The sequence below is a fragment of the Rattus rattus genome, chromosome 8 (assembly GCF_011064425.1).
Source record: "Rattus rattus isolate New Zealand chromosome 8, Rrattus_CSIRO_v1, whole genome shotgun sequence".
Classification (NCBI taxonomy): Eukaryota; Metazoa; Chordata; class Mammalia; order Rodentia; family Muridae; genus Rattus; species Rattus rattus.
Genome location: NC_046161.1, coordinates 17,124,519 through 17,135,789, shown reverse-complemented (window position 1 = coordinate 17,135,789; position 11,271 = coordinate 17,124,519).

The following is an 11,271-nucleotide window of genomic DNA, read 5'->3' as shown; positions in this document are numbered from 1 at the left end:
ATGTAGCTGAGGGTGACTTTGAACTCACCATCCTCAAGCTTCCATTTTCTGAATGCTGCGGGTCTCATTGTATAGCCCTGGCTGTCCTTAAACGTATGGTGTGGGGGTCCTCCATACTCCCTAGTAGTCTCCCTAGTACTGAGATTACGGATGTGAGCCAGCATACTTGGTTTTCCCACATAGCACAGTGTGGGACATAGATATTGCATCAGTCACTGGGTGACCTTTGAAGTGTCATGCAGGTTGGAGGCAGAGTCAAAATGTGAAGAGAAGCTGACTCCTGGCCCCTAACGCCCTTGTAGACTTCTGACTCCAAGGAATCCACATTGCAAATCAAAAGGCTGAGAATCATGTGGGCAGCAGGCCCTGGTTTCCACCCAAGCCTGAAAGGAACACGCCCAAATGGAAAGTCATCGATAAGTTATACTGAAATACTATCACTGTTATGGAAAATGGAATCGAAGTTCCTCGCAGAATAGAATGAGTGTAAGATCTGACAACTCTTGGGGAACATGCCTGTAGGAAGGGAAACCAGCATGTTAAAGAACGCCTGATGTATTGTTCACAAGAGCCAAGACATAGAATCAAATGCCCATGAATAGGTGGACTGGATAAAGAAAACATAGCATGTGCACACCATGAAATATTCCTCACCCACAAGAAAGAGGAAGCCTTATTATTTGCTGTAATAGGTATAAGGCTGGAGGACATTATGTCAAGGTGCATAAGATCTCAGTCAGTGGAAACTAAAGAAAGTGTTGGAGAAGCAGAGAGAGGTGCAGGGCAGAGGTGGGAAGGTGGAGGCACCTGGTCAAGGGTTACACTGTTGCAGTTATAATGTAAGAGTAAATTCCATTGTGCTGACTGTTTCAGAACAGCTAGAAGGGAGCCTGCAGAGTTCCAGGAAGAGACACCTGCTGGCCGTGATGGCTAGGTTAACACGCCATTTCTATCATTACTCCATGGTCCCTGGTGGCAAAATGTCACACTGTAGCCTAAAAAAAAAAAAAAAAAAAAAAAAAAAATCGGGGTTGGGGATTTAGCTCGGGGGTAGGGGCTTGCCCAAAGCCAAAGGCCCTGGGTTCGGCCCCCGACCCCGAAAAAAAAAAAAAAAGAAAAAAAAAGAAAAAAAATGTGCTGACATGTGTCAATCAAAACTAAAAATCAGAGCCAGGAGGTGGTGGTGCACACTTACAATCCCGGCACTCCAGAGGCAAGTGGATCTGTGAGTTTGAGGCCATCTTGGTCTATAAAGCGAGTTCTAGGACAGCCAGGACTACAGAGAGAGACTCTGTCTTGAGAAACCAAAAACCAAAAATAAACAAACAAACAAACAGTAATAAAAATCTGGGCCAGGCTGTAGCTCGGTTAATAGAGCACCTGTCCACCCTCCTCTCATGCCCTGTCTTCAATCCCTGGCACCTCCTAACCTGGTGGCATGGTGGCCTGTGCCTGCAGTCCCAGCGCTTGGGAGGTAGAAGCAGGAAGATCAGTTCAAGGCCAGCCTTGGCTATATAGTGAAGAGGAGGCCAGTCTGGGCTGTGTAGCAAGACCATGTCTCTGTCTGTCCATCTGTCAATCTGTCTGTCTGTCCATCCGTCCGTCTGTCTGTGAGGATGTTACATGTTTAGGTATGAGTTTGAGGAAGTGCATGAATGCCATGATACATGTGTGGAAATCGTGTGGAAGTCGGATGACAACTTTTAGGAGTTGGTTCTCTCCTTTTACCATGTGGGTCCTGCGACTCGAACTCAGCTCTCCAGATTGGCTGCAAGCTCCTTTACCCACTGAGCCAACTAAAGGTCTTGTGTGCTGGCTGCGAATGAACTGTGCATCTGGTCTTTCTAGAATATCCAATATGAGTTAGCAACAACCAACTGGAAGCTGAATCACCCCCTGACTCAGCTTCTCAGGTTGTGTGGCCTCACTCCCACTGACTCTAGAAGTTAAAGCCTGTTAGTGGATCCTGCCCTCAAGGGGAGGATAGGAGAGATTCTACCTTCTTTTCTCCTTTGAGCCCCAGGCTGCTCTTGTGGAGGACCCAGGTTCAATTCCTAGCACCCACATAGTAGTTCACAACTGTCTGTACCCTTTACAAGGGATCCGATATCCTCTTTTGGGCTGCATGGGACTGCATACATGTAGTTCACAACATACACACAGGCAAAACACCCATATACATGAAACAAAATAAACCAATCAATAAACAAACCTTAGAGCTGGTGGAGCACACCATTAATCCCAGCCCTCAGGAAATAGAGGCAGGTGGATCTACATAGAAAGTTCCAGGGTAGCCTGAGCTAAACAGTGAGACCCTGTTTCAAAAAAATCAAACGACAATGACGACGAAGAAGACGAAGAAGAAGCTCCAGGCTGGCAAGATAGCTCAGCTGGCAGTTGGTAAACGTGTTCTCCAAGCCTCACAACCCAAGGTCCATACCCTGAACCCTCACAATAGAAAAAGAGAGCAAATGATCTCATTATCTTCTGATCTCTGGCATACCCTGTGGCACTTGAGAGCACACACACACACACACACACATATACACACACACACAGGCTCATACAGAGACATACATAGAGCATAGAGGTACACACACAGACACACACAAACAGAAGCTCATACACATACATACATAAAGACAGGCATACACACACAGAGGCACAAGCACACACACACACACACACACACACACACACACACACACAGATAAACAGAGACTTAACCAGAATTTTGAACTGTGCCGTGCACAGATGAGCCAGAACACACACCACACCACCACCACCAGCCGCACCCCGACACCCAGGCTGCCTCCATCGTTTGGAGCTTTAGCCATCATCCTGAGTAGACACAGACACAGGAGGCTTCTGTGTCCAGCAGTGTGTGCATGGCCCCACACACTCTTTTATTTTGATAAAGAGCATGGAAAAAGAAAAAAATACATTTGTCAAAAAAGTGGGAAACAAGGGAGCGCTACTGACACACGAGGATAAATGATTCAGAGGAGGCTCTCACTAGTTCTGTGTGTTGGTCAGTGTGTGTGTGTGTGTGTGTGTGTGTGTGTGTGTGTGTGTGTGTGTTTTGTTTATCTGGAGCTCCATAAGCTGCAGTGGGAGACCGTCTCTCTCTGGTTTGCTTTTTTCACGATCTCCCCCAAGAGAGAGGGTTTCTCTGTGTAGGCCTGTCCATCCCAGAACTCCCTCTGTAGACCAGGCTGGCCTCGAACTCAGAGATTCATCTGCCTCGGCCTCTCAAGTGCTGGGATTAAAGACATGCACCACCACCACGTGGCTGAGGTCATGAGCTTTCAAAATTTACTTTATTTTTCTTCCAGGGTCTTATGTAGCCTGGGATGGCCTTGAAATCCCTTTCTAGCTGAGGAAGACTTTAAACTCCTGGCCTATTGCCTCTACTTCCACAGTGTCGGGCACCGCCATGTCTGCCTCACAGCGAACCTTTCTACCACCAGACATTCATCAGTTTGGATAGGCAACTGAACGAGACAAATCAAAAAACTTTTTGAAAATAGCAAGTAAATCAGTTAGGCAGTGGTGGTGCAAATCTTTTTTTTTCCTTTGGTTCTTTTTCTTTTTTTTTTTCCGGAGCTGGGGACCGAACCCAGGACCTTGCGCTTCCTAGGCAAGCGCTCTACCACTGAGCTAAATCCCCAACCCTGTGGTGCAAATCTTTATCGCAGCATTGAGGAGGCAGAGGCAGGAGGATTTCTAAGTTCAAGGCGAGTTTGGTTTACAGATCAAGTTTCAGATAGCCAGGGCTACACAAAGAAACCCTGTCTATTATTATTATTATTATTATTATTATTATTATTATTATTATTATTAGTAGTATTAGTAGTATTTTCATTATCTTTATTTTTCTTTTTTTCTTCCATTTTTATTAAATTGGGTTTTTCTTATTTACATTTCAAATGTTATTCCCTTTGCTCAGTTTCCTATCCATAAGCCCCCTATCCCCTCCTCCCCCCCTTCTATATGGATGTTCCCCTCCTCATCCACCCCCCATTATTGTCCCCCCAACAATCCCCTACACTGGGGGTCCAACCTTGGCAGGACCAAGGACTTCCCCTTCCAATGGTGCCCCAACAAGGCTATTCACTGCTACCTATGCAGTTGGATCCCAGGGTCAGTTCATGTATAGCCTTTCAGTAGTAGTTTAATCCCTGGGAGAAACCCTGTCTTAAAAAAGAAAAGAGGAGGATTGGGGATTTAGCTCAGTGGTAGAGCGCTTGCCTAGGAAGTGCAAGGCCCTGGGTTCGATCCCCAGCTCCGAAAAAAAAAAGAAAAGAAAAAAAAAAAAGAAAAAAAAAAAACCAGGGGGTTGGGGATTTGGCTCAGAGGTAGAGCGCTTGCCTAGCAACCGCAAGGCCCTGGGTTCTGGCCCCCACACAAAAAAAAAAAAAAAAAAAAAAAAAAAAAAAAAAAAAAAAAAGAAAGAAAGAAAGTAAAGAAAGTATCCTGACAGTGTTACTAGGTAAGGAGTTAAGGCGTATGTAACAGTTTCCTGTCTAACTAGCGGTTTTGTGCTGTTACTAATGTTACAAGGAAACTTTCTCATGTGTTGTAACTAGAAAGCTTTCTCAAGCTTGAGTTGATTGCATACTCTGTTATGTTCTGTGCTTTGGTGCTCTTGGAAACCAATCACAGTAGAGGTCAGCTAGAACTGCCTTGCAGGGTTAGCCTCAGTGTGGACGGGAACTAACCACCCAGCAGCACTTCCTGCACTTCTATATGAGCTTTTATGGTTTCTTGTTTTTGAAAGATGCCCCTTGGATGGACCCCAGCATAAGAAAGACATCTGCACCAATATAAAGAGCCACTTGGAATAAGACTTCCATTTTGGGACTGGAGAGATGGCTCAGCGGTGAAGAGCACTGACTGCTCTTCCAGAGGTCCTGAGTTCAAATCCCAGCAACCACATGGTGGCTCACAACCATCTGTAATGAGATCTGATGCCCTCTTCTGGTGTGTCTGAAGATAGCTACAGTGTACTTATATATAATAAATAAATAAACCTTTTTAAAATGTATTTAAAAAAAAGACTTCCATTTTGAGTAGGGGTCAAATAAAGTTTTTTTTTTTCCTTTTTTTCGGAACTGGGGACCGAACCCAGGGCCTTGCGCTTGCTAGGCAAGTGCTCTACCACTGAGCTAAGTCCCCTACCCCCCCTTTTAAAAAAATTTATTTATTTATTTATTTTTTCAAATAAAGTTTTAAGTTCCCAAGAGCACCCTGGGAACTGAATACTACTTGGCAGAAAGAGACATGTACGTGGGTAACTGACATCCTGGTTGGCGAGTTAGGACATGAATGTTAGGCAAGGTAAGCCCCCCACATCCCAACCAATGAGAACAGGAGAAACGTACAGCAAAGACATTTTCCTAAGGAAATCCCTAACCCTAAATTCTGATTGCTAAACTAACTTGTCACAGACGTTTGTGGATTGCAGTTCACCTCTAGAGTCTGGGCTGCGTCCCTGATGGATCAGTCTTGGGGTTTGCATTCAATAAACCAGCCCTGACTGACTGATGCTGGTGCGTGAGTGGTTGCTGCAGCAGTGCCCAGACCCCAGCAGGAATAACTCAGGAGGCATCTACTTTGTGGTCCTCGGTGACCACCACAGATTTGGGACCTGGACATTTGACAAATGGCCTTGGTAGCCCACATATCTGTGCTTCTGATTTTGGCAAATCCTCGGCATCAAACCTTTCCCAGAATGCATCTCCAGGCAGAGATGGAAAAAACTGTTCGGGGCTGTGCTCAGGTGAATTTGGTGAGTATGGAAACTGCAGGCTGGGACTGGGCTCAGTAGGGAGAGTGCTTGTCTAGCATGGAGCCCTTGTGCCCATTCCAACACTGGACTGGGTGAAGTGAGAGGGGGAGGCATTTAAAATTAGCCCACTCAGTGAGAACCTTTATTCTTAGGAAGGAAGGGAGATGGAGAGATATGGACTCGGTGGGAGCAGTCCTTTTCCGATCTCCATGGATCAGTGTGTTTTAATGGGCTACTTTATGACAGGTGAGGTGTTTGGAACAGTCTGTCTCTGACTTTTACATGTTTTCTTTTGTTTTGTAAAATGACTGACCATGTTGTAGGGTGTGTCATGGCAGGAGTATGGGAGTCAGAGGAAAACTTGGGGGAGCTGGTTTTCTCCTTCTACTACATGAGGCTCAGGGGTTGCTCATAGGAGTTCAGGTTTGCCAGCAGAGGAGTCTACCTGCTGAACCCTCGTGCTACCCCCCCCCTTTTTTTTTTTTTTTTTTTTTTTTCGGAGCTGGGGACCGAACCCAGGGCCTTGCGCTTCCTAGGCAAGCGCTCTACCACTGAGCTAAATCCCAACCCTGTGCTGGCCCTTTTATGTTCTTGCCTTTTTACCACGTGAAGCTCTGGGCTGCCAAGGATTCAGCCAGCAGAGAGGTCACTAGATGGGCATCTGCCCTTTGACCTTGGACCAGACTCTATGCCAAGATAAATCTGTAGTCTTTTTAACTTACTCTCTGCCAGTGAGTTATCAGCAACAGAAAGCACACACGGACACCCATTGTCCCCACCATGATGACAACGGAGAATAAGAAAGCCATGTATGTGTGTCCTATTTTATTTATTTATTTTTTTAAATAAGGGCTTGGTATAATTCCAGGACCTCACACAGGCTACACAGGTACACTCCAGCTGAGTCATGTCCCAAGCCCCTCATTGGAGGACTCTAGGCGGGGGTGGGGTGGGGAGATTTACCACTGGGCCACACCCCCAGCTCTACATTTTAAAGGGAGAGGTCTTCGAAGTGGCGACCTTCAAGCCGAGCCCCATAGATGAAACGGCTCGAGCTCTGCAATGGGCTGAGGAATGTGTCGCTGGCAGAGGGACCTCAAGTGCAAAGGTTCTGTGATTGAAATCAATATGGGGGGGTGGAAGGACACAAAGGCCTGGTAAGTCCAGATGGTGTCAGACAGTGGTGGGCGACAGGCAGGCCATGCATGACACCCACTGGAAACTGAGGTGGAAAGGAATGTCTGCACTTTGGGTATCACATGCTGTAGTCTTCGTTTGAGGTTTAGCCGACAGTCCAGGCTTCCTTGCAGATCTCTCCTCTCTCCCTGGTCTCAGGACTCAGTGTTAGTGTGGCCTGGGTGGAGACTTAATACTTCAGCTGGTCTGGTCAATCCCGAGGTGCCACTCCCAGGAAGGTGGGCTCACCTTAAGCCGTGCTAGAGAGATGTGTGGGACAGTTAGTTCTTTAGTGAGATACTCCACCTTTTCTCCCAATATCCCCAATCCCGTTGCGGAAGCTTTTGGGCAGCAGCCATGTAGAAGCCCAAGTCTGCCCTCTTGTGGTGGTTTGGGTGAGATGGTTCACACAGGTTTATATATTTGCATGCTTGGTTCCCAGTTGGTGGCTGTTGGGAAGGGTTAGGAAATGCCTCCTTGTTGCAGGAAGTGTGTCACTGGGCTTTGAGCTTTCAAAAGCCCAAGTCAGGGCCAGTGTTATTTTCTCTCTGTCTTCGGCCTGTGAATCAGGGTGTAAAGCTCTCAGCCACTTCTCCAGCACCCTGCCTACCTGCAATGCCACCATACTCCCTGCCATTATGATAATGGACAAAACCTCTAAATCTGTAAGCCAACTCCAATTAAATGACTCCTTTTTCCTATAAGAGTTGCTGTGGTCATGGTGTCTCTTCACAGCAACAGAACAGTAACCAAGACACCATTTTTCTAAATTATTTTAAAAAGTGTAACTTTTCTTCTATGGCTTTTCTAGACATGCTTTCCTGAACCTTGGGATCTCCCCTCAACATTTTCAGCATCCACACTCTTTCTCTCAAGCTTCTGTCCCCACCAAGTATCTGACTATCAATGACATGGTATTTCTCCTTCTCTCCCCCATCCTCCCTCTCTGAGCCACAGCGGAGGCTGACAGCTGGCTTTCACTGGGGTTTTCTTTTTAAATGCTGACAAACTGTTTTCATTTGAGTCCATTCTTAAATTATTTTATCAATGAGACTAATAACCCCAAAGGGGGACCCCGGCTTTCTTTGGTCATTGCAGCCGTGGGTGGTCATGTATTCTGAGAATGTCTGCAGTGGTCCAGTGGTGCGTTCTCTCCCACATCCCTTTTCTGTTCACCAAAGCATGAGGAGTATCTCCTTGCCCAAGAAGTAAATGTACCTGTGGGTGGGAGACAGGGAGATAGAAGACCAGGAAAGAAGAACCTGGTGCCCCCTCCCACCTCACCCATCTGTCCTGCTTCTCTGACTGAGAAACTCAGCTTTGAGACTGGGATGGCCACTCATTCAGTTAAAAGACTTGTCAGGTGTGGGAACTGGCCGTGCTGGGTTTCCACAACCGACATGAAAGCCAGGAAGGCGTGGTAACTGCCTGGAATCTAGGTGCTCAGGAGGCAGGGATGAAATTCTGGGACAAGCTGGGCAGCTAGACTGGCCAGAATCAGGACATTCTGAGTTAAGGGAAAGGCCCCACCTCTGTGTACAAGTGGAGAGGAGTCAGCCTCTGGCCTCCAAAGGTGTATGTACTCCCCACTCCATGGATCCACACATGTGATCCACATGCATACAAGAAATCCGTCCTGGAGTGTGTCCATTACGAAGTCTCTTTGGTCTCTCTGTTGCTATCCCCTGTGACTGAAGATCTAGGGGAAAATGTCCCCTTTGGGCCATTCACTGCCCTCTGCTGGATAACTGGATTATAACACATCCATACCATCTCCACAACTTAAGAGAGTCCTTGGAGTTGTCCAGTGCCCAACCTGTACCTCCATTTTGGGCAGCACCGATACTGCAGACCTGTGGCTGACAGGTCCAGTGCAGACTTCCTCATATTCAGCTTCTGGGACTCATCACTTGTGTTGGGATGGGATATTTGATGACTCAGCTTCTTTGAGCCATCCCTGCTCCACATAAGTAACCCCTCACCCCAACTCCTGTTAGTTGGTCTGTCATTGGCTCCCTTTCTAGAGTGAGGTGTGTGTGTGTGTGTGTGTGTGTGTGTGTGTGTGTGTGTGTGTGTGTGTGTGTGTGTGTTGTGTCGTGTCTCTCCAGGAAAAATTTCTCACATAACCTGTCCAATGAGGAGGGGTATTTTTCTATCTTGTGGAAATGCTTCCACGACCAAGAAATGGCCCAACATGTAACTGATGCTCATAAGTGTGAGTTGAATGACTGAACAAAGCGGTGGCTATTTCAAGTAGGAAGCAGTTAACCAATAAAGCAGTGTCTGGAGGCTGGCTGGGCACAGCTCACGGGCAGGGGCATGTTGCAGAGTCACATTTAGTCAGAACAGGTTACAGATCTCCTCTAAGGTTTCCTTCCAGGCCTCTGGGGATGTGTAGTACGTCATTAGAATCTACCAGGCAGAAAGGGGGTATCAGCAGTCCTCACCGTCTCCTCCCTGACTTCCCATGGTTGTAGCCATGTGGGAATTCAACTCAAATTCTGTTCTCCTTGAGCACCAGCCGTAGCTCACAAATGTCTCTAATATCCAGAAGACCCATAAGGGACAGTGGGAGGGCTCAGTGGATGCTGGCATTGTTCCCAAACCTCATAACCTGTTTGATCTTTGAAATGTGCATGGTGGAAGGAGAGAGTCAATTCTACAAAGTTGTACTCTGATTTCTACATGAGCACGTGGGCACTTGTGCACACATGCACATGCACAACCACACACCCATACTTGAGTGTAAAAATGAGAAAGAGCCAGCCACGATGGTGCACACCTTTAATCCCAACAACTCAGGAGGCAGAGGCAAGCAGATGTCTGAGAGTTTGAGGCCAGCCTGGTCTACAGAGTGAGTTCCAGTCAAAGCTACGTAATGAGACCCTGTCTGGAAAACAAACAAACATCTAAAAGAAAGGGAAAGGAAATGAAAAAGGAGGAAGAGGAGGTACCGCGTGTGAAACGAATGTCAGTGCCTGCATCCCGGACTGCCTGCTACAGCACAGTGAGGAGAGCGGCTGTTGTTAAAGACCCTCTTAACTCTGTGCTTTTGTCGGTTTGTTTTAGCCACAGACAGAAGCTGTCTGCTGAGTTAACCTTCAGTGAGCACACGAAAGGTTGTGGAGATGTCACTTACCTGATGGTGTCTTTGCTCCTGCCACTAGCCTTGATGGCCACAGTTCATCCTCAGCTAAGAGCTGAGAGAGAGAGAGAGAGAGAGAGAGAGAGAGAGAGAGAGAGAGAGAGAGCGCGAGCGCATTGAAGGATGAGGAAACAATGCAGTCAGTCATTGGGTAAAGTGGAGAGGTGCACACTCCAGGTCTTGGGCCTTTGGGTATTTTCCCAACCTAGACTTCACTCATTTCTGCCTTTCTCACATGAAGCCTTTTCTTCCTCTTTCTTCTTTGTTTGATAGCGCTTAGGACCAGACCCAGGACCACCATTATCAAGTGCTGGATCTCTGAGCCATGTCCCCCGTGACTCGCTGGGGATTCTAGATACACATGTTACTGCTAAGTCAGAAGTCAGGCTCCCAGCCCCTCATTGGGGGATTATAGACATGGGCTCTAGCACTGAGCCAGGCTCCCAGCTTCTTTTTTAAAACAAGGTTTCTCTGAGTTGCCTAGGCTGGCCTTGATCTCACTCTGAATCCCCAGGCTGGCCTTGACCTCACTCTGAATCCCCAGGCTGACCTTGAACTCATGATGCTTTGTCTCAGCCTCCCACATAGGCAGGGTGGCAAGCCTGTCACCAGGCTGGGCAGTGTCTGAGGCTTTACAGAATCAGGTCATGGAAGATTTCTTGCATGAAGGAGTTCACACAATCTCCTCCTTCACACATGTAGTCCTCTAGTCTTGTATTTACAATGCTCAAGATGGAATCTATTACCATGGACTGTTGTGTCCTCCCAGGTTGTATGCTCTACAGTGACAAGGGCTGTGGGAATTTTCAAGGTACTGTTGGGGACACTGATTTCAGCACAGAGACAGTCATCACCCTCAAAGGAGACATCTTGTCTGAAGTGGATCAAGGCTTCAAGGGCCACCACAGTCATCTGAGTATTGGAACATACAGACAGCAGTTCAGTACCACAAAGAGCAGTCCACTCAACCAAACCTCTGTCCGGCATCCCGCAGGACTCAGTATGGGTTGGGCACAGTGCTTGAGCACCATTGGGCTTTCTCGGTTCAGAACCATGGAGAGATGCCCTTGCTTTGGACTGGGAACCTTAGCACTGGTTGGGAGCTGACATACCGGCACCTGGTTACCCTTTCTCCAAGGTTCTCAGCACCATGGACAGA